This window comes from Lactuca virosa, chromosome 5, assembly GCF_052849685.1.
Source record: "Lactuca virosa cultivar CGN04683 chromosome 5, Lactuca_virosa_CGN04683_v6, whole genome shotgun sequence".
Taxonomy (NCBI): domain Eukaryota; kingdom Viridiplantae; phylum Streptophyta; class Magnoliopsida; order Asterales; family Asteraceae; genus Lactuca; species Lactuca virosa.
Window position 1 is genome coordinate 186,954,112 of NC_136430.1, and position 24,874 is coordinate 186,978,985.

Consider the following 24,874-nt stretch of genomic DNA (forward strand, 5'->3'; position numbering starts at 1 on the left):
CATGTCGTCTTACCATTAGTAGGCCTCATTCACGAAGCCGGTCTATAAGGGGGGTATAAGCTTACTGCCTATAAAATGGCAGTTTAATGGGTGTCTACTCTCACTCACCGCTTCCTTGACCGGTGGAGGGTCGTTAGCCGAACAGGTATGACAAGGACTATAATTCTCCCTTCATTATAAGTAGAATGATAACTACTAAGTAACTAAACACTTATAAATTCCCAATCTTAGTTACTTAGGAAAATGTGAATAAGGTGCTAATCCATGAAATTACACTTTGCACTTTGTTTAAGCTGTTAGTGGAGCGTGTGTGGTTAACCGGCACACTAACCTGGACTTAACAAGGTAGGCAAAGAGTAACTTAATGTTTATCATAGTATCGTTGGAGCGTGTGTGGTTAACCGGCACATCGATTGAGGGGTAAATATTAAGGGTACCAAGTATATTTGCATGGTTACTTCACACCTTGTTTTGTGATCCTCGGCATCCCAGTCACAAAACCTGAAGGGCACACTCGAGATTGAAACATGCCATTGAAAAGTTCAATGAATCTCAAAAGAATCTAGGAGTTTCAAAACCAATTAAAACCTAATAATACATTTCGTTTATCTTGTTGGAAATTGGTGAATCGTCATTCACCTACCTTCAAATATTTTATAGCTTGGATTACGGCATCCCTCTTCCAAGTTATAAAATAGTTTGTTGGGTCCTAGCCTTAATATATCATATTGGGTGTTATATTAAGGACTTAAATCAACTTTACGTGAATTTCTCCCATTGTTGATGTCTGTTTTAGACAACAATGATCTTCCCAAACCAAGCTTTCCTAATGAATATGACTTCCCGAGTTTGGCTCATGGAAGTCATACTTCTCTTCCTCCACCTCCTCCAATTATTCTCCCTAACCCACAAGTTCAAGGTCACTCAATCCCTAATGGCAAGCAAGGTCTATGTGTGATCACATCTTAAAGATGAAGTCACATATTGACAAGCCGGGAGAGTTGGGTGTCAAAGTCTTGAGAAAGTTGAATGTTCAATCACTTTCTAAGTCACATAGTGAGTTCCTTTGGGACTACTATGAAACAGACTATGACATGAACCTTAATGATCATATCTATTTGCTTGGTGCTGCTGAATCAACAATGATTTGGAACGATAGTAAAGCAAATTTGATTAGAAGATCAACTTCCCAAAAACTTTATGGACAGTGACAATGGTGACACTGAAAATCTAGAAAAAACATTCTCTTCCCAATGGAAAGGGATTGGCCATAGTCAACCCGGTTGACCAAATGGTAAAGAGAAAGGCCAAGTCTGAGATAGTCCCATTACCAAAGGGTCCATATGTTTATTTTGTCAAAGGAAGGGGCGTCGATTGCAAAGCTGCCAAATTTACCTAAGGATGTTAAAGTCAATAAGTTTGACTCTACATCAGGTAGAGCCCATTATCTAGCTCTGTTAAGTTCTATTCTGAGATCCTCATTACATGATGTGACTGGGTCACATGTTGATGTTTTAAGAATCAAAGAATAGAGAGAAATCTTAAAGGAAGTATATGCTGATTCTGATCGCGAAGGTGGATTTCGATCACATCAGAATTTTGAGCAGTTGCTTAAGAAGTTATGATATATTGCTAAGGAATAGATAACAACAATTTTTAATGTGGATTGTAAGGATAAGTTTTCCGCAAAGTTTTAAAATAAAATAAAATTGTTTAATTTTATTTATTTGAAGTATCCTTACAATGACATTTGTGGAAAATTGTTGCTTATATGATTCCACTGACAGCAATATTGGAAAATGGATTTGATTCTTTCATTTGTGGTAGTGTCTAAATTTACCAAATCAGGAAAGTTCCTCATCATCCAAGTTTCAATTGGACCGAAACTTGGAATCATGCAAGTTGAATAGTATGATGAATGAGAACTTTCAAGCATTGGAAAATCAAGACTAATTACTTGTTCACATGGATGTGTGAGTCAAGTGAAGGACTAAAGGGATCGAGTACACATTCTTGTGCACTGGTCATCTCCACCAGAAAGCTCGTTAAGACTATTTGATTTACTAAAGTTTAGTAAATATGGTTATACTTACAAGTTTAAGTATAATTCTGAAACATTGGAAAAGTCTCAATGTATGGCAGAACGAATGGGAAGAATCAAATTAGGCAGAAAGATAAAAGTTTCTCAAATCTGAAAAGATGGGAGAGTACTTTAGTATCATGTTTGTGATCATCTTAATGATTTAGAAATTATATCACAATTAGTCCTCTAAAGGTCATCTTAGTGCATTCTTATGACTAAGAAGAGGAGTCATGAATTGTTGAAATGGTTAGACCAGGAAGATGAGTCATACTTCGTTCCAAAACAATTCTTAGAGTCATACTCCAAGATTGTAACTTGAGTGATATATCTTAAAGAAAGGTTTAAAACACTTGTCAAATGTAAGAGTAAAAGTGTCCTACTCTTGTACATTTGAAATTGGTAAGTTGTGATGTTTTGGATAAAACAAAGACCAACTAAGGCCAATTGTGTGAAGTGTTTGTCTTGATAAAGAATCGGCACTATCTCTTGAATATTTGGCAAGATAGTCTTATATGTCAAGAGGATAGTGGGAGTCTTAAAGATCCTAAAAAGAATTTCAAGAACTAATCAAGAATAAAACTTGAGGTTCTTCACTAGCACACGACTTGAGGTTTATAACCTATCGTGTTGACATATTCTGTGCCCATTCCAGTTAAAGTTGGCTTTGCATAGGAGTTCTGAAAGTTCTCAATTGGTTGCATAACAACTTGGAAGCAATGGCAGGCCCTGTACTGCCAGGTGGCAAGAAGTTAAGATTGCATAAGTTCAGTCCATATGAGTTTGGATTTGTCATTATCCTTGTCTTGTGACTATGGTTTTGACGATTCACATGGATAAGAACACATACACCATAAAATCTAAGGGTCATAAGGTTTCTCTCCGATTCATGAAAATGATGGTGAGGAAACACTTCCACCAAGTAGATTTGAAGCAGATGGCAAAAGGTCTAAACAATTGAGACTATGATTACGGCATCCCTTTTCATAGTTCTGAAATTGGTTAGACACACATGCATGCTATCTAAGGAAAGGTGTATGATTTTGATAAAGTTTTATCAAAGCATCTCGTATCAGAAATCTGAACTTTGGTAAGAAAGTCAATAAAGTATTGATTTCTAGAAGTCCAGCTGATTTCTGAGTACATGTCAAAGCTAGTGGGAGCATAAGTGTTATGCTAATAATCATCATGTTAGTGGAAGCATGATAATTATTGTTAGTGTTGCAAGTTAGCAATGTTAATTATAGAAAACAAAAGTTTCAATTCGTGAGGCTGCAGGGATTGAAAAAGTTGTTTTGCTATAATTAAGGGAGAGGATATACTTCATTTCAGTTCTAAAGGCTTAGATTGAGACCTTAATCATCTTTAGTCAAGAATATATATATATATATATATATATATATATATATATATATATATATATATATATATATATATATATGAATTTCATGTTGGATTGGTTCAACTTAAGGAAATTCTATATATTGTGTTCTCAAAATTCGATTATGATTACGGCATCCCTCTTCATAGTTAAATTTTGAAAACATGGCAAATAAAAATATTGTAGCAAAAGACTGGTCTAGAATCATGTCTTTATGTGAGACATCATGAATCGTGTACCATTTGCTTTGGGTACAGTATCGATTGCATGTGCTATAATATTTGTCATTTCTAAATTTTTCCAAATGCCCAGAGGCATTAAGAAGGGAAAAGGTCTAGAATTGGATATGACTAAAATGATTAAGCAATTGTCGAGGACAATCTGAGGTTTACCAAAGATTGGTTGCTCAGGGACAGTTGGAAGTATAGTGCTAATTTTGGAAGGACCATATTGACATATTCTGAAAAGAGGCATCTCTTATTCAGAAGTGATAGTCAAAATGAGAATATGGAGTTGTCTCCATAGGTGGAAGTTATCTGTGTAAGATTAGAAAACTTAATGCAAGAAGCATGTCCAAAGCAATGTACTTTGAATATGAGACTTAGTTTCCATGGAGTTGATCTCCATTGGAATACCTTATAATGACTGTTGACAAGTCTTTGTGACTTTGTACATATTCATTACAGGAGGGTCAGTGCATATAAGTTTAAAATCTAAACAGATTTCGATAAATGATAGGAATTTGAAATTCTCACATTTTTCGATTAGGATTTGGGAGTGTGAAATTAGAATCATTGAAATTATGTTCAATTGGTTTATTTCACAAAGTAAGGATCATAGACAAACATAGAGTGCATACTTGGTGCATGGCAAAGCTATTGTTTAAGAAAAACATAGTGTACATGCTTGGAGCATGGGACAACTAGTGTTTTTAATTCAAGTATAAAGTTGATAAAACCGAAACAATGAATAATGAGTAATCAATATGGTGATAAATAAAAGTGTTTATTTATATTCATAGGGTTTGATACCATATTTGATTCATTTATTCTTGTGTTTCACTTTGCATGTTTTGACTTCCAGAATAACTAAGTCGCTCTTCCTGAATGATTAAGTTATTCAAACCATCCACAGTCGGTTATATGTTGGAAGTAGATATGAATCAAGACTGTCATGGGTTGGTTTGTAGAGGTCCAAGTTGGTGGACAAAGTGGTGCTACAACACTCATGAGTGCTCATAAGTTCTGAGTATTGGATTCAACCCGCGCTCATTTGAATCACTTCATGGATTTTTTCACGAGTGATCCTGAGATGATAATATCTTATATTCTTCAAACCTAGAGATATGAGTTGTTACTATGAGTTGGTTATACATTGATTGCACGAAAACGCATTTGGTAACTCGATGTTATAAAACGTGCCTTTGTGTATGATTCAACAAGTAGTAGAACAAGCCATACGAGTCGAAGTTTATCAATTCCTTTTACCTTCGGGATAAAAGCGATATCTGTTGGCCCCTCGATGATTTAGCGATGACATATGTGAGTGCTTGGCCAAGCCAGGACTGATTTGATTTGTTCAATCAGTCAGTCATCATAAATCGAAAATCGGGAAACAACAAATGGACAGAGAGAATGATTATAATCCATGTCTCAGTCCATATGATATCTAGAATGGAGGAATATATGATCCCTTATCTAATGGACAAGTCATTGACAAGGTCAGAGTTCGACAGCGGCTTTAAGAGCTACGATTGCCAGTTAGGTTTTGAAGTCATACTCAATAATAGTTTTAGACTTATCCAAGTGGGAGACTGTTGGATTAATGTCTAAGTCCATAACTATATTTGGTATGTACTTGACCCGACCCGGCATGGTCCATTTGGGTTGCACTTCACCGACACAATTTATATGGATAGTATTTTGAGAATAGTATATTTATGATTTATATTAATATATTATAAGTTCTAATATATTAATATGGAATCATATTATTTAATTAGTATTGATCAAGAATTAATTTAGAATTAATTAAGTGATCAAAAAGAACTAATTAAATATGGACTCTTATATATATGGAATGGGACAAGTTCATTTAGGTTGGGCTAAGCTTTCATGGATGGTCCATGGAGCTTTTAACCCATGGATCCTATGTAAATGAAAGGTCATGGGTATTAGGGTTTACATGGATGTAACCCTAATCCTCCATAATATATAAAGGGGTCCTTGGCTCACAAAATTGGCACAAGTGTGTGAAAATAAGAGTGGGCCGATTTTAGTGTGCATACATATTCTCTCAAGTTCTTCCAAGGTGTTTCGGTGATTTGTGATTCCATTTGAGGCTTCCACACTATTGGGGCTAAGCTCTTAAAGCTTGAAGACATCAAACTACATCAAAAGGTATGTCATCTAACTAGAACTTTGTAGTATAGGTGCTTCATAATATGCTAGTTAGGATGAAACCTTGGAATAGTTAATATTTGCATGTATAATAGAGAAAACATAGATCCAAGGTTTATAGGGTTGCACGTACACCATAGGAGTGTTAGAATGCTCAAAACCCAACATAGGTACCATCAGAGTGCTCGTCAGGAGAGGTATGAAATCATTTCCTCCATGATAAGAGTTAGGATGAAAGAGGGAGAATCCCTCACCGGTCACTTGCAGAAAATGCAAGGGTTCGTGGACCGGTTATTGAAGCTTAATGTGGACTTTCCTGAGGACATGGCGATTGACATCATTCTCCATTCCTTACCTCCAAGTTATGATCAGTTTCGTATAACTTATCATATGAACAAGGAGGAAGTCACGCTAAGTAAGCTTCAAGGACTTTTAAGGACCGCTGAAAGTGGCCTTAAATCAGCTGTTACTCCTACTCCTACTACTGCTCTTGTCTTGGCAATTGGGCAGGGAAAGGGGAAGAAGAGAAAGACCCCTTCGAAGGGTACCAAGGGAAAGTCTCTTGATGGCTCCTCTTCAAGTGGAACCAAGAAAGGTTCCATTCCTCCTTCTTCAAACCCAAAGGAAGCTCAATGCTTCTACTGCCAGGAAAAGGGGCACTGGAAGCAAAGCTGCCGCAAATACTTGCAGGATGTTAAGGATGGGAAAGTTAAACCCACCCATGCAGGTATTTACACTATATTGTCTAATAACTCATTGAAAACTAACTCTTGGGTGCTTAATACAGGTTGTGGTATTCACAATTGTACTGATTTGCAGGGCCTAAGAAGAAGTGAGAAAGTGGAGCACAGGAAGATAAACTTAATCATGGGGAATAGGAAAGCATCACCTGTTACCAAGATAGGAGTTTATTCTTTATTGCTTAATAGTGGGCTAATGTTAGATTTGAATAAATGTTGTTACTCGTCTGAAATGGTAAGAAATATTATTTCCTTTCATGGCTTGTACAAAAAAGGGGTTTCCTTTTCATTTGATAATGATAATGGTGCTATTAATGTTTATTACAATGATGTATTTTACTTTAAAGCATTACCTTGTGATGGTGTATATGAAGCTGTGAATGTTGTAGATAATCTAGGAAATAATGTGTTGTGTATTGATTCTTCAAATAGCTTAGACAAATCATCCTTGTGGCATTGTCTTCTTGGACATGTCAACAAGAAGCGCATAGGCCAACTCCAAAAGGCTGGATTTTTGGAATCATTTGACCTAAAGTCGGATGATAGTTGCGAGTCTTGTTTACTTGGAAAAATAACAAAGTCACCCTTCACTGGTACTTGTGTGAGGGGTGAGGGTTTGTTGGACCTCATACACACTGATGTGTGTGGACCCTTCAAAATCGCCACAAGAGATGCTAATCGGTATTATGTGACTTTTACTGATGGTTATAGTAGATATGGATATATCTATTTAATCAAGCATAAGTCAGAGACCTTTGAGAAATTCAAAGAGTTTAAGCAGGAAGTGGAGAATCAACTAGGCAGGAACATCAAGATGCTTCGATCCGATCGGGGAGGAGAGTATCTTAGTATCGAGTTCCTTGACTATCTTAAGGAATGTGGCATTGTCTCACAATTGACACCTCCTAGGACACCACAGCTGAATGGTGTAGCTGAGAGGCGCAATCAAACCTTATTAGACATGGTTTATTCCATGATGAGTCGAGCTTCATTACCAATCTCATTATGGGGGTATGCCTTAGAGACTGCCGCCCATATCCTGAATCTAGTCCCTACTAAAAAGGTTGCCAAAACACCTCATGAGATGTGGACTGGGAAAGTTCCCAATTTGGACCACATCAAGATTTGGGGTTGCGAGGCATTCGTGAGGTGTGAGTCTCATGATAAGCTCGAACCTCGAAGTGAGAGGTGTATTTTCATCAGCTACCCACAAAGATCCTTTGGTTACCTCTTCTATAGACCTAGTGAGAATGTGGTCTTTGTAGCTAGAAGAGGAGTCTTTCGTGAGAGAGAGTTCATAAGCCAAGGAAATAGTGGGAGGAAAATTGACCTTGAAGAAATTCAAGAGTCAAGTGGTGAAGGAACCTCAAACCCTAGTAATCAACCTGAGGAGGAAACTCCTGTTGATCCGACTGACGAGCCCATACCTCTGAGGCATTCCACGAGAGTTAGGAATGCACCTCAGCATTACTATGGATTCCATATTACTGCAGAAGGTGATACACTTATAAGTGATAGTACACTGGTAGGTCTGGATGAACCTAACAGCTACACGGAAGCCATGGCAGTCCCTGAGGTGGCTAAATGGAAAGAGGCTATGGACAGCGAGATACATTCCATGTATGACAATCAAGTTTGGAACTTGGTTGACAATGTACCAGGTCGTAAGACAGTCGGGTGCAAATGGATCTTCAAGAAGAAGACCGACATGGATGGTAATGTACACACTTATAAGGCGTGACTGGTTGCAAAGGTCAATTCTCACACTCTGGGAGTTGATTATGATGAGACCTTTTCACCAGTAGCAAAGATTAAGTCTATTAGGGTTATGTTAGCCATTGCTGCATTTCATGACTATGAAATATGGCAAATGGATGTCAAAACCGCTTTCCTTAATGGAAAGTTGGCTGAGGATGTTTACATGAGTCAGGTTTTGTCAGTACAGAGAATCCTAATAAGGTGTGCAAGCTTGAGAAATCCATCTATGGGTTGAAACAAGCACCTCGCAGATGGAATCTTTGCTTCGATGAGAAAGTCAAAGAGTTTGGCTTTTTGTTGAGTGAGGATGAGTCCTGTGTATATGTTAGGGCTAGTGGGAGTATAGTTAGCTTCTTTGTGTTGTATGTGGATGACATACTACTCATAGGAAATGACATCCCAACCTTGTAGGAGGTTAAGTCCTGGCTTGGGAAGTGTTTCGCTATGAAGGACCTTCGGGAAGCTGCCTATATCCTAGGGATAAGGATATTGGGAGACAGGAGTAAGAGACTATTGGACTTAGTCAGAGTACTTACTTGGATAAGGTACTGAAGAGGTTCAGTATGCAGGATTCCAAGAAATGGGAATTACCGATTTACAGTAACACCAAACTGAGTAAGACTCAGAGTTCGAGTACAGAGGCTAAGATAGCTGAGATGAGTCACGTACCATATGCTTCCGCTGTGGGCTCAATTATGTATGATATGACTTGTACTCGCCCTGATGTGGCCTTTTCCTTGAGCATGGTCAGTAGATATCAAGGGAACCCTGGCAAGGCTCACTGGACTACGGTAAAGAACACTCTCAAGTATCTGCGAAGGAATAACGACTGGGTCCTTACCGTTGGTGGCAGTGATGACTTGAGAGTGGTAGGATATAGCGATGCTAGCTTTCAGACTGATAGGGATAATTTCCGCTCTCAGTCAGGCTGGTTCTTTATCCTAAATGGAGTAGCAATTACTTGGAAAAGTTCCAAACAGGAGACGGTAGCTGATTCAACTTGCGAATCAGAGTATATAGCAGCAAGCGAGGTAGCAAAGGAGGCGATATGGCTAAAAAACTTCATTGGAGACCTTGGAGTTGTACCAGCTATAAAAGAGCCAATGTAAATTTTCTGTGACAGCGAAAGTGCGGTTGCCTTAGCTAAGGAACCAAGGGATCACGGGAGATCCAGACACATTGACAGAAAATACCATTTCATTAGACATCGTATAGAAGAAGAACTCCTCTTGGCTAAGAGGGTATCATCAGATGAGAACCCAGCAGATCCCCTCACAAAGGGACTGACTAGGGTTAAGCATTTACAGCATGCGAGGCGCATCGGGCTGAAGGATGATATTAGTTTTAATAATTAGATAGTTGTTGAAACTTGTAAAATGTAATTGATATTTGATGATTAAATAAAAGTTGTTATTTATTTATGAGTAAAGTGTTGCTATCTTATGTTAATCATTTACTATTGTTTCAATTTTGCATGTTTTGACTTCCAGGATAATTATATTATTCAAACTCTCCACAGTCAGTCATACTTTGGAAGTAGGTATTGAATTAAGACTGTCATGAATTGGGATTGTAGACTGTCTAAGGTGTATTAGACATACAATGGTTGCTGCAACATTCATGAATGCTCATAAGTTCTGAGTATTGGACTCAACCCACGCTCACTTGTATCACTTCATGGAATTTATCTCGAGTGATCGTGAGACAGTAATATCATATAAATATTCAAACCTAGAGATATGAGTTGTTGACTAAGAGTTGGTTATACATTGATTGTACGAAAACGCATTGGTAACTCGATGTTATAAAATGTGCTTTTGTGCATAATTCATCAAGTAGTCAGTACAAGCACATGAGTCGAAGTTTATCTGTTCCTTCTAGGATTAGAAGTGATATATGGGCCCCTCGATGATTTTGTTTTTACCTATTTACCGGGCCCGGTCAGAACCTAATTGATGTGTTCAATTTAGTTCTATGTCAAACAGATCAGAGATCGAGAAACAACTGCTGGACAATAAGTACGACATTGTTCCATGTATTTGTCCGACTGATATCTGGAGAGCAGAGGATTATATGATCACTTATCTTAAATGGCGTATCATCATCATCTTAGTTCCAAGAGACTTTGAAAGAGCTACGATTGCTAGTCGGACTCTGAAGTCATATCTGCAACTATAGTTATTAGACTTATCCAAGTGGGAGACTGTTGGATATAGTGTCTAAGTCCATAACTATATTTGGTATGTACTTGACCCGACCCGGCATGGTTCATTTGGGTTGCATGACATTGCAATACTTGGATAGACCAAAATGAGAGAAAGGACACTTAAGGTTTATTAATATATTATAAGTACTAATATATTAATAATATTATTTAATTAGTATTGATCAAAGATTTAATCTTGAATTAATTAAGTGAACAAAAAGAGACTAATTAAATATATGGGGTTGATTGTATAAATAATCTATTCTTGTATAGTGGGCTAATGATCCATGGTTTGTATGGATTGGGTTAAAACCCATAAGGTGCTCCATGGATAGTCCATGGAGGTTACAAACCCATGGATCATGAAATATGGAAAGCCATGACAATTAGGGTTTACATGGTGTAACCCTACTTGTGTCACAACTATATAAAGACTCCTTATGTAAGCAAAATCGGCACTACTACAAGCAAGTAAGAGGGCTAGCTGATTTTTTAGTATAGTGAACTTCTCTCAAGGTTATTCCAAGAATTGTGATGTTGTGTGAAGCATTTGAGGCATCACATTTGGGGTGCTAGGCTCACAAAGTCATCAAGGAATCCAAGGTTTTAAAAGGTATGTTATTCTACTTGAATTTTGTATTACAAGTTCCCCATAACATGCTAGATAGGAAGTAAACCTTGGAAAATCAAATTTGCATGTATTTAGAGAAAACATAGATCCAAGGTTTCTAGGGTTGCATGTACACCATAGGAGTGTTAGAATGCTCAAAACCCATCAATTATACCATCCAGGGTCTCGCACCCTGGCTCACTCACCAGCTCAAACGTACACAGCTGAACTGCAGTAGCTGAAGCAACCTCTGCCCTATGCCGGGCTACAAACTACTCCCAAGACAAAGTCTCCAATCCCAAAAGTGCAATATATCGTACAATCAATCCTTACCATCCGATACAAGAGATCCAAGGTGAACCGGACCTTACAAAATTATTATGCCACATCGACCCACCCGCGCTTACCAGCACTGAGCTACTGTCGCCAATCCCTACGACTAACTCACCCCGAGCTGTAATACAACCTGATCCTGGGGTCCCAAGTCTACTCACTCCTTCAAGCTCGAAAGAATGAAAGGGCACAATCCTTTCCCTATAAAACGACATTCCAATCCATCAATTAACCATTCTACTTCCAGCTGCAAAACCCCAGATGAACATAATCATCACTCTTTTCCGGAGTCCCCGCGTCTCGTATTCCGGCCTCGAACAAAACCCTCGAGCCTCAAATCTAGAAACTCATGTGATATCCTCTCCCGCTCAACCCGCGGAAATATAACGAGTACAGATCACCTTCCTGATCCCAGATAACTGTAGCCCTCTACTCATCAGAATATGTACCAATAACAAGTCCTGGTACTGGAAAGCTTGACCAGCTCCTCTCCCTGTCGTCGTTACAGCTATAGAAGCTGTTGCGGCAGCCGTCTCAGCAATGGCTACATGGAACTCGTTAAATACTCAACCATGACCGTCTTGAAAGAACCAATCATCTCCGGTATCTGTACCCGAACGATCTCGATCACCTTCTCCCGGATGATCTCCCTGACACGATCCTCTGACAATACTAGCCTATCCTGCCTGCCAGCTCCCGATCCTGACCCGGATCTGGTCTCAAGACGTCTCGTAACCACTATTCTCATAATATACCAGAAAGATCTTTGATAACCCATATGATGACAGGTGACCAACTCTCAACCAAACCCTAGGGGTTGTGACTTCCTTGCTACGCGTATGGATCCTGTGCTTTCAGTAGTACGGGCCCATACTACCTTCCACAACTACCCATATTTGTCTCAAGTATCATCACAACGCCCTAACAATATACATAATCATGGTGGTTGCCCAAACTCACTCCTAGAGGAATGCTAACTGTCTCACAACTGACCTACCGGTCTCACACAATCCACCCACATATGAAACTTCCACCAACCATGAAGCACTCGTGTATGCTAGCCATACATAACGCTGGACCCTATAGACTTTTGAATAACTGATCCTACCCTAAGCCCTTCATCAAACAAGAACAGGAAATAAGGCCAAACCAAACATTCTCAGGCTATAAAATCTTAATTATGTACAGCCGTGATGTATACACTAAGCAACCACAGTAATGATGTCAATTTCATATACAGGAACCCTAGGCTAGTAGGCATCATGTAATCAGGCAATTCTATCATGCAATTCCTGAAGATCCCTAGCCTAGTACTAGCATGTTGTTCTATCATATCACAATATCAAATAACCGTATGGTATTTTGGGGTCAACTTACTGGCTCCGGCTGATCGTACACTCTGCATCCTCCTTTAGTATTTTGAAAACCATTTTAAAATCATTTTAAAAATCCTATCCTTGATTTGAGACTAGATTCACACGACTGTTCCTCCAATTCACCCAAACCAAGGCTCTGATACCAACTTGTAACACCCATAAAAATCATGCCAAATTTAAACTTTTAAAAACATTTCAGATCCATTAACCATTACAAAACTTGTTTTCAAAATGTATCATATCAGAGTATCCCAGAAACAAAGTCATAAAAAGTGAGGAGCTGTATGATCACGCCTTTGCCTTGCCACGATCCCCTGATGCACCTGAAACAATAAACTGAAACTGTAAGCCCGAAAGCTTAGTGAGTTCCCCCAAAATACCCACACCCACAACAATACACACATAATCATAAACAACATACTATGGGTCCAATCAACCATCGGGTTGGAATAACCCAGGCCCTCAACCAACAGGTTGGAATGCCAATACACTATGGGTCCAATCAACCATCAGGTTGGAATACCCCAGGCCCTCAACCAACAGGTTGGAATGCCAACATACTATGGGTCCAATCAACCATCAGGTTGGAATACCCCAGGCCCACAACCAACAGGTTGGAATGCCCATATACTATGAGTCCAATCATCCTCGGGATGGAATACTCACGGCCCACAACCAGCAGGTTGAAATGCCCAGGTTTATTGGCTTTCTCACAAAGCAGATAAGCCTCAACCGCCAAACAAACATGTGCACATATAACAAATAATCACATAACAGTCTATAGACAACAAAGCGATCTACCGGATCGTACCACATAACATATAATATTATCCTACCCTCTAGGATATCTAACTAACAGATCATACCATATATCACATATTATCATCCTACCCTCTAGGATACCGATCTAACAGATCATACTAGCATAACATAACCAATAACAATTCAAAGGGCTGACCTTGGTGCCTTAGACCCTTGAGTATAGTGAGGATAACTCACCTGACGCACTGCTGAAATCCCGCAGACAAAACTCCAGCTGCTGGTTGACAGATTCCCAAGCTGTCAACATCAAACAATACCCAATTAATAATTGGGTTCCAAGCCCAAGGTCCAACTCACACTCCAAAGGCCCAAAAGTCAAGTAATGGGCCAAAGCCCAATATATGGCCCAATTTTCCAAATTGGGCCAAACTCTTCACCTGAGCCTTACCCTTAGGCCCACCATCTCTCCTGGTCCACTTGGCATTCTAGTGGTCCAACCTCTCATAATCATAAAGGCCCAATTATCGGCCATCTATGGCCCAATTTTCCAAATTGGGCCCAAGTCCTCACATGGGCCTTATGCTAAAGCCCATCTAATTACTCTAGTCCATTAACTTGTTCTTGGATGACCCATCAATAGTCCAATCGCCAAAGCCCAATAGGAAGGCCCAATTCAAGGCCCGAGTGAGATTAGGGCTTTCACATGAAATGATGATTAGGGTTAAGTGTTTCTTACTTAACCCCTTAAGGACTTAATCTATTAAGTCCATTATTGCCTTAAGTTAGTTTGCCAATGATTATTAATTATTATTTTAGGTTTAATAATTAATTCTCGTGTGCGCCCCAAATAATTCCCACAATTTAGGGTTTTATGCTCTTAGGGTTTTCCAAACCCAATACTAGCCCTTTAGTCCATTGGTTGGGCTTTTAGGTCACTTTAGGCCTTATTGGGCCAATTAGGGTCTCTTTAGGCCCACTAGGGTTTCATTGGGCCCATTCTTGTCCAATCATCCCAACCAAGGTCCAAACACAATCAAAGCACACCGTCACCCGACACGGCGGCCGGTGGCGGCAACCACCACCCTACGGTGGTGGTTTATACTTTTCTTTCATTATTCCGATACAATTACAATTACAATAATACTCAACACACACACTCACATAAAACTAACACACACACACTAATTACACACACAGTCGCACCGTGGCGGCATCTGGTGGTCGGAGGTGCTAGCCACCACCTCATGGTGGTGGTGGTGGCCCTTTTGTGAAATCTGGTCTACTAGCCATATACTAACAAAAGAACACACCACATGTCTTCTGCTTGTGATACATTGGCTAAAAGACACACACACACACCTAACAGCGGAGGTGAGCGGCGGCAACAACCCTTCGGCCGCTAGGGAGCAGTGGTGGCGACGTAGCAGCGAACAGAACAGAGACGAGAAGAGAGAGGTTTATGCTTCTTCAACCGTGAACAACAACCATGACAGCCACGTTGTTGCTCCCCGGCGTTCGTAACATGATTTTGCCAACTAGCGGTTCTCCGTCGTCGGCGGCGGCTTTCATGGCAGTCCTTCTGATTACTCACATCATCACCGGCGGCTAGGGTTGGCGCTTCAAGGCAAGGCAGCAGGCACTCGTGAGCGACAACAGCGGCGGAGAGGCACCTGCTCGAGTCCCCCCCCACCCCCGGCAGCTCCGTCTTCAACAGCATGGCAGCAGCTCGTCGGCGTCCATGGAGGGAGGTCGCGTCGTTTGAAGGTGAGAGGGAGGTATAAGGTGGGTTGCGGCTGCCTTTCCTTTAGGGTTAGGGTTTACCGTGAACAACTCATATACCCGACTCCCTTGCAAACATTGTTTCATAATAACAATTTTAGTCCTTCCTTCTCCCTTCTTTCTCAAATCAAATCCAGAATTGACCTTTTAAACCCCTCCTTTTTAAAATCCTTTCATGTTAGATCCATAATTTACTTTTTAACCCCTGCTCCCATAAATTCTTTCATGTTCAGTCCAAAAGATGCCAAATAGCCCCTCCTCTTACAAAACCTTTTCAAAATAAGTCCCTTACTTACACTTCAACCCCCGAAACCAACATCCCGGCTAATTATTACCTGGTTTTGGAATATAATAATATTAAATAACAATAAAAATTACTTCTCGGGGTTTCGGTTCTATTATTTAATTATTATATTTAAATGGTTTGTTACATTTTCTCAAAAGATTTTTTTTATGGAAAAAAGATTTATTTGTTTTATAGCCCAAAAGAGGTGTGACATGAAAAAGTGATTTTGAAAGCATTTGAAACGTTGTATGCTACAAAACGAATGTTTTGTTTTTATGAGGAAATTTTATTTAATGAAAACCATTAAATAGCGCACAATGTTTATTATAAAGATTTATGAAGTTGATGATGATCCTTTAATGCGACTGCAGTGAATGATGATGACTGCGGTTAGGAGATGATATGGCTGCGGTAGCTTGAGCTGAGGAAACACTTGATCAAACAGTTAAAAATAAAAGGAATTAAGGACCCAAAAAATATAGAGATCATGTGTGATTACGGTGCACACACGAAAAATATATTGTTCTAGAACCGCAGTGAAGAGAATGCTTCTAGAGTTTTGTTTTGAAAAGAAAGGAAGTAAGTTCTTCACAAGAAGATGATTGCGGTAGCTATTAATTCAAAAAGAATTGCGGGTCAGGATTCATCATTCCTAACATTTCTAGAAAGCTATTCAAATTTGTGGCATCAAGTGCTTTTGTGAAAACATCAGCGATTTCGTCATGTGTGGGAACAAAAATTTGTTCGATGTTACCTTTAAGTATGTGGTCTTTGATAAAGTGGTACCGCAATTCATTGTTCTTAGTCTTTAAGTGTTGGATTGGATTGTGAGAAATCGCAATGGCACTCTCTGAGTCACAAGAAATTGGTACCCGCAGCATTTTGCACCAGTAGTCCATTAGTTGAGTCTTCATCCAAAGAACTTGAGAACAACAAGTAGATGTGGACATATATTCTGCCTATGCGGTAGACAACGAGATACAATTTTGTTTTCTTGAGGACCAGTTGACTAATCTTCCTCTTAGAAATTGACAGCCACCAGAAGTACTCTTTCGATCTAATTTACAACCGGCATGATCTGGATCGGTGAAGGCTTGTAGGCTGAAGTCGTTTCCTGCGGGGTACCAGAGGCCAAGAGCGTTGCTTCCCTTAAGATATCTGAAGATTTTCTTGAATGCGGTCAGATGTGATACTTTAGGGTCGGCTTGGTATCGAGCGCATAAGCCTGTGGCAAAAACAATGTCTGGTCTGCTTGCGGTTAGGTACATCAATGACCCAATCATTCCTCTATAAGTTTTGTGATCCACTGACTCTCCGATAGGATCAACAGAGATCTTATATCCAAAGGCCATCAGGACCTTGGTTGAGGAACAGTTGTCCAATGAGTATTTCTTCAGCAACTCTGAGGTGTATTTTTCTTGATGGATGAAAATCCCTTGAGGGATTTGTTTTACTTGAAGACCTAGAAAGAAATTAATCTCTCTATTCATGCTCATTTGGAATTTGTTGGTCATGAGCTTTGCAAAGTCATCCACCATACTTTGGTCTGTTGAGCCAAAGATGATATCATCCACATATATTTGGACGAGCATTAAGTTGTTACCATTTTCCCTTCTAATTAAAGTGGGATAAATCATACCTCGTTTGTATCCGGACATTACAAGAAACTATGAAAGAGTCTCATACCATGCCCTTGGAGCTTGTTGGATACCGTAGACTGCCTTTTCAAGCTTGTAGCAATAGTTTGGAAATTCATGACTTTCGAAGCTTGGAGGTTGTTGCAGGTATACGTCCTCCTTCAGTTCACCATTGAGAAAGACACTTTTTACATCTATTTGGTGAACCTTGATGTTCTTATGTGCCGCATACGCCAAGAAGATGCGTATGGCTTCCATTCGTGCTACAGGGGTATAAGTTTCATCATAGTAAACAGCTTCCAGTTGATTGTACCCCTTAGCAACAAGTATTGATTTGTTTCTTATCACCGCACCGGATTCGTCAAGCTTGTTCTTGTAAACCTATCTAGTACCGATGATTATGTGACCTTTCGGCTTCGGTACCAGCTTCCATACCTTGTTTCTTTCATACGCAGCAAGTTCTTCTTGCATTGCCGTGATCCAGTCGGGCTCCATGAGTGCTTCTTTAATGGTTCTTTGCTCGACTGTGGACATGAAGGCTACGTAATGACAGTGGTCCGTTAGATCACTAGAAGAACGAGTTTGTATGCCTGCGGATGGGTTACCAATGATTTGTCCTAGTGGGTGATCTTTCTTCTAGATGTGAAGACGAGTTTGAAGGTGATCAGCGGCTGCGGTAAAGGGAATGTCTTCAACATCAGAACAATCTGCGGTTGGAGATGGAAGTTCACCCTCGATTTGAGAGCAGCCCGCAGAAGAATCTTGGACTGTAGGATCTTGAACTGTAGCTGTGGAAGGAGGTTCCCCCTGGACTGTGGATGTGAGTTCCTCCTGGACTGAAGATGGTTCCCCCTAGAAAGATGAATGTGTGATAATCCTCGAGTCTAATCTTGTGTCAATGGTTTCAATATCTTCATCCTCAGAGTCTAAATGAGCTTGGATTGGGACTCTGTGGATGGGTACCGGAGCTGTATCTGTTGATACTGGAACCTCGATGGTTTTTGTTTGAACCGGAGTTGAACTTTACCCCTCAACCGGCGAGGTGGAAGTGTTGAGTGACAAGTCATCAGAGAGAGATGGACCAGATACTTCAACATGTTGTTGTTGAGCTACCGGAGACACAAGAATTCCAGAGAGGTGTGCCATTTCAACGGGATCAAATAAATCATCATAGTTAACTTCAACTACGTTAAAGTGGACACGAAGAAGCTGGGATATCACTTTCCAGGATGAATTTGGTTTCATTGGAAGGAGCAGTGTTGCAGACGTAATAGTTATCGAATTTAACATCAAAGCTTTCGACTATCAGTCTCGTTCGTCTGATGAGAACCCGGTAAGCCACTTTGTTGGTAGAGTAACCAAAAAAATGCCTTCATCTGATTTGGGTGCAAATTTGTTAAGATGATCCTTGTTGTTGATCACAAAACATCTGCAACCGAAGATGTGAAAGAATCTGACATTTGGTTTGCGGTTTTTCAGGCCCTCGTATGGAGTTTTGTTTAGACACTTGCAAGTGATGCTTCGGTTTTGCACAAAGCATGCAGTTGCCACTGCTTCGGCCCAGAAGTATAGAGGAAGATTGGCAAAATTTAACATTGATCTAGCTGCTTCAAACAATGTATGATTTCTTCGCTCTACAACTCCATTTTGCTGCGGTGTGTAGGGAGCTGAGAAGTTGTGACTTATTCCTTTGGAAACCAAGTAATTGTTCAAGATATGATTGGTAAACTCGGTTCCATTTTCACTTCTGATTCTTCGGACTGGTAACTTGATTTGGAGCTCTATCTCTTTGATGAAGTTGATCAGGACCCGCGGTGTTTCTGATTTGAGTCTTAAGAAAAATACCCAAGTGACACGAGTATAGTCATCAACTATAACTAGTATGTAGTTCTTATGATGAAGACTTGCTACGGTAGAAGGACCGCAGAGGTCAATATAGAGTAGCTCTAATGGTTCAGAAATCAAAGAATCAATAATCAGTGGATGGATTCCTTTGGATTGCTTTCCACACTCACAGGCTGGGCAAAGAGAATCATTATTGTACTTTAGGATGGGGAGATCTCAGACAAGTTCTTCGGTGACAAGGTTGTTGATATACCGGAAGTTAAAATGAGCTAGCTTACGGTGCCATAACCAGCTAACTTCGGACACTGCTTTGGACAAAACGCATAACTGCAGTTTGCCAATGATCAAGGAGGCATCCAAAGGGTACATTGTTCCTTCGGACTTGGATTTGATCAAGCAGGTGCTTCTGTCGCTTGTCATGATATAGTAATATTCATTATCAAATTCTACCATGTGGCCTGCTTTGCATAATTGTCCTACACTGATGAGATTATGCTTGAGGCCTTCCACGTAAGCAACCTTTTGGATTGAGAAACTTCCTGTTGTCAGTACACCGTAAACCTTGATGATACCATTCGCATTGTTTCCGAATGTGACATGTCCACCATTACATATAGGGCTGAAGTCCCGAAGGTATTCTAACCTTCTGGTCACGTGCAAGGAGCAGGCACTATCAATTAACCACTCCTCTTCTTGCTCCTCCTTGCATATTGCCTACAAGATAAAAGGGTTAGTTTGGGCATCCAAACAAGTTGGGGCCCGGGGACATAATGGAATGTTTCTGACTCGATGCATGCACATGAGTTATAGGGACAGGTTTCGTGTTAGAATTATGGCCTAGTCCTGGGTACTTGGTAACTTTGGGAGTGAATCGAGGTTGACTTGGACACGATGTTTTTAAGAGAAAGAGTCAAGAAGAAAGAGGTTTTATCTAGACACCGGGTTTTCTTATCTGTCCGGAGGGCGTGTTCTGACTCTTTTGTCCGGTCCAAGAATGACTTTTGGCTGCAGAAACCTTGGGACTTTAAAAAGTGTTTACATGTGAATTTCTCCAAGGTTTTGACTTAAGATGTGACTGAGATGTCTTTGTAGACTTGGGAGTTGGCAAAAGACCTTTCCATTTTGGATCTTTTAAGGAATAATGTTGAAAAATATACCTTTGAAAAGATGTGACTCTCTTTTGGGATTTAGTAGGAGAGTTTGAAAAAGTTTTATTACTGTACACTCCTTTTTGTCTAAATCTTTGACTTCGGTGATTTTTGAAAGATTTTTGTCATTGGTGGGCTTTTCGAAATTCTTTTGTTTTGGCACTTTGGGATGTTTGAAAGCCTTTTTGAGTTTATCATCCTGCTTTTTGTTTTGAGACTTGAGATGTTCTTTGAAAACCAGTTTTGCATGAGTTTTTGGACAACCGTAATCAGAAACTGCGGTTTCTTGATAGATTTTGACTGTTTTGAAAACCGAGTACTGGAATCATCCGAACTAGAGACATCAAGATTTTGTGAACATTGACCATACTCAAAATTTTCGATTGGTAACTCATGATGAATGGGCTGAATGGTCACGGTGCTCTTGACTGCGGTCTGCAGTAAGGATGTGTGGACTACCGCAGAATAAGTCAATGATGGATTTTTCTTGGGACTCACTATGGAGTCTGGTTCTTCCAAAACAATTTCTTCATCTACATCCGAAGATGATTGAGAATTGGGACAATTTATGTTACTGACTGGGATAAGGTCTGAGAATTCTGGGAGAATTTCCTCAATAACATAATTGTTACTCAGTTCATGAAGTTTTCCGAAGTGACATCTTATATCTTCGGGGAATGTTTTGTCATTGACAAGGAAGTGGAACTCTCGATCCGGAGGGACATATGGACGATCTTTGTTAAATCGAGGTGATGAGTCCTCTACGGTTGCAAACCTATTAGACCAACCCCAATTATATGTGTTATCTACAGTCCCATTCTTCACACGATTTTCAATAGCCTCACTTTCATTAAACAATTTTTCGATTAACAAATTTAAACGTACATTTTCCTTTTGGGCTAGATCCCTTTGATTCAAAGCAATTCCTAACTGAGTTTCACATAGCATTCTAGCATCATTTTCTAACACTAAGTCCTTTTCTAACATAACAACTTTAAGTCTCTTATCTTCTAGTCGTCCTCTCACATGAAACATTTCTTGGGACGCTATGTTCTTCTCATCTAATGCCTTGTTATATTATGAAAGGACGGCATCACAAGTGTCATTAATTTTGTCTAAGAAGGGTTGACAATCATGCATGTTGTAGTTATTAGATTGGATCATGAGTTTTACCTGTTCGATGAAGCTTAGAGTTCCATCTTTCGCCATGAAGCAGTAGTTTTTCTCTAGCTTTGTTGATCAATCCTCATCAGCAGTTTCCACCATGCATATTTTCCTTTGCCCTTGATGTTATGGTGTTCACCTTCATCTCTGGATGACCATACTTGATGACCCCTTTTAACATGGGCCACATATGCCCTTTCCTTCTCTTTTTCTTCCATCTCCCGAGCCATTCTAAGATAGAATGATTTATCTTTTACAACATTAGATTTGCAATCTTTAGCGAAGTGATTTTATTTATTGCATTTGTGACAGATAATGACATCATTCTTGTCTTCAGTTGAGGTACCATAGTCAGTTGACTTGATGGATTGCGGTGACTCTTTAGTTTGATGAGAGTTTAGTGGTTGCGGAGACTAGTGAGGGTTTTTGGGATATTAGGAATGATTGTTCTGCGGATTGAAGTTACGGTTGAAGGGTGGTTTGGTAAACTGCTTATTTTTACGGAAAGAGGTTGGTGGTAACCTGTTGAATTGTTGGCTAACTAGAGCAATGACATTTTGAAATTCTTCTTCATCAACATATTCTGTATCGGCTTCATAGGAATGCGGTGGATTGTCATAAGATAGTGGATATGGTTCATATGAATGGGTGGTTTTGCTTTGAGGAGTTTGGGCTATGAGAGCAAATGGTCCTCCGAAGTCTGCACAATCTTTTAGCACTGTTGATTCTTGTGCCTGAAGTTCGCCATACAATTTGAAAAGAGAGAAAGAGAGAGAGAGACTGTGTGTGAATCTTCCTATCTCCTTGGACTATCATTTTTTTTCGTAGTTCAATATTTACCCAAACCATTGGGAAACTGGAGATTTGTTTCATGATTGCTTCGGACGGTGCCAGCGTTTGACAACTTGATGACAATAAGATTGAATTTTTTGAATGTGTCTTCTAGACTTTAACCTGGATGAGCGTTGAAGTTATTAAACTCGTTGAGGGCAATGGTGATTTTCTTGTCTTGAGCTTGTTCGGAACCTTCATACAAGTTTTTAAGAACATCCCAGATTTCTTTGGCTGATTTGCAGTCGATGATGATATCAAAGTTATCTGGGGCCACTCCACACAAGATTTCTTAGAAAGCCACAACATCATTTTCCATTTTATCAAGATCATCTTTAGTGGGACGATTCATCATAGATTGACCTCCACCTAGTCTAGCTTGGGCACCATCAACTTGAACCAGAGTAAGGACTGGAACATGAGGTCCTTCTTTCACAGATCTCCACACATCTCTGCCAAGTCTTTTCAGATATCTCTCCATTCTTTGAGACCAATGATAATACTCGCTTGCAACAAGTATTCGGGCTCGGTTAGAACCTCCAACACTGTTGGAAACGTTGAGTGATAAAGCTTGTGCCATTTCCTTTTTTATTATTTTTTTGTTTTTAATGAGCTTCAGTGGTACAGAAGGATTTTCAAAATCATAGTTTTGTTTAAAAAGTAACCACTTTGGCTCTGATACCAATTGTTGAGAGAAGAACTTTGGGAAACACTTGAACAAACGTTAGTACAAGTTGATAATTGCGGAATAAGTTAATCTCAAAGAATCATGAAAGCTCAACAATAATAAGTTAGATGTTAGATTTGTTAGATATGGAAATGTAAAGTGCTAAAATGTAAAGGAAATGTAAAGATAAGTTATATCAAGTAAACACCTAACTGATACGAAACACGGTTTGCATTCATAAATGAGTTAGGAAGTGACATCAGTTCAAGGTGAAGATCTTCGATGATGATCAGTAATCAAGATGGAGATATGAGATATGAGAAGTGATAAGAGATAAGAAGTAGAAAAGAGAATTCAGATATATGATTAGAAATTATAGAAGTGGTAGAGGTAATTGTTACAAAGAAAGAGCACTCTATTTATAGAGCCTCAAAGACTTACAATAAAGATAAACTATTAATAAACTTCTGATTTATAGTGACTATGAAAAGTTCACTGGATAATACATCGTAAATTAACACGTCAGATAATGTAACTAAGTCTTCATTGCGGATGAGAAGCTTGCGGATTACGTCTTCAAAAGAGGTTGAGGTAGCAAAAGATGTTGTACACTGAAGGTGATACCAGCGAGAAGATTCGTTGCGGTAGAGGAGTCGACTTCAGATTGATAAGCTGAAGAGGATGTGACAACCGTCAATTTCTGGCCAAGTCAAAGTCAATCAAAGTCAACGAGTCAAACTGGTAAACTCAGTTAGTTCTTGTATGTTAGGACTTACTCTATGTTTACTAGTGTACAAATCTCTATCTTAATACAAAGTATCACTCGAAAGTTTCACATGTTCAGAAATTCTAAAACCTAACCAGGGTGAGTGATGTAACGACTCTATAAAGCACTATTACGTACCCTTCAGGGGCATAAAACACTCATAATGAGGCATAATGGGGTTTACAAATCTTTCATTACGGGGCCAAACATTAACAAAGGTCACAAACAAGGTCTCTCTCAATCGTCTCCACTCTATCTTTCTCTCTCTCCCAAATCTTCCCCAAATATCTCTTTGTATCTCAAATCTCTCCCAACTCTCTCCCAAATCTCTCTCAAATCTCTCTCAACTTTTTATAAACATCCGTACTAGCCCAACCCCTTCCTTTGTTGAAAACAACTCAAAACCAAAGGAGAAAAAACAAAAGGGCCCTCTTGGTCCGGAACACTCTTGACTCCGGACGAACGCTCCTGACTCCGGACACTCCTTACTCCGGACGAATGCTCCTGACTCCGGACACTCCTGACACTCCTGACCCCGGACGGAAGCTCCTGACTCCGGACACTCCTGACACTCCTGACTCCGGACGGACGCTCCTGACTCCGGACACTCCTGACACTCCTGACTCCGGACGGACGCTCCTGACTCCGGACACTCCTGACACTCCTGACTTTGGACGCACGCTCCTGACTCCGGACACTCCTGACACTCCTGACTCCGGACGGACGCTCCTGACACTCCTGACTCCGGACGGACGCTCCTGACACTCCTGACTCCGGACGAACGCTCCTGACTCTGGGCACTCATGATACTCCTGACTCCGGATGAACGCTCCTGACTCCGGACACTCCTGATACTCCTGACTCCGGATGGACGCTCCTGACTCTGGACACTCCTGACACTCCTAACTCTGGACGGACGCTCCTGACTCCGAAAACTCCTGACACTACTGATTCCAGACGAACGCTCCTGACTCCGGACGGACGCTCCTGAATCCGGACACTCCTGACACTCCTGACTCCGGACGGACGCTCCTGACTCCAGACACTCCTGACACTCCTGACTCCGGACCGATGCTCCTGACTCCGGACACTCCTAACTCCAGACA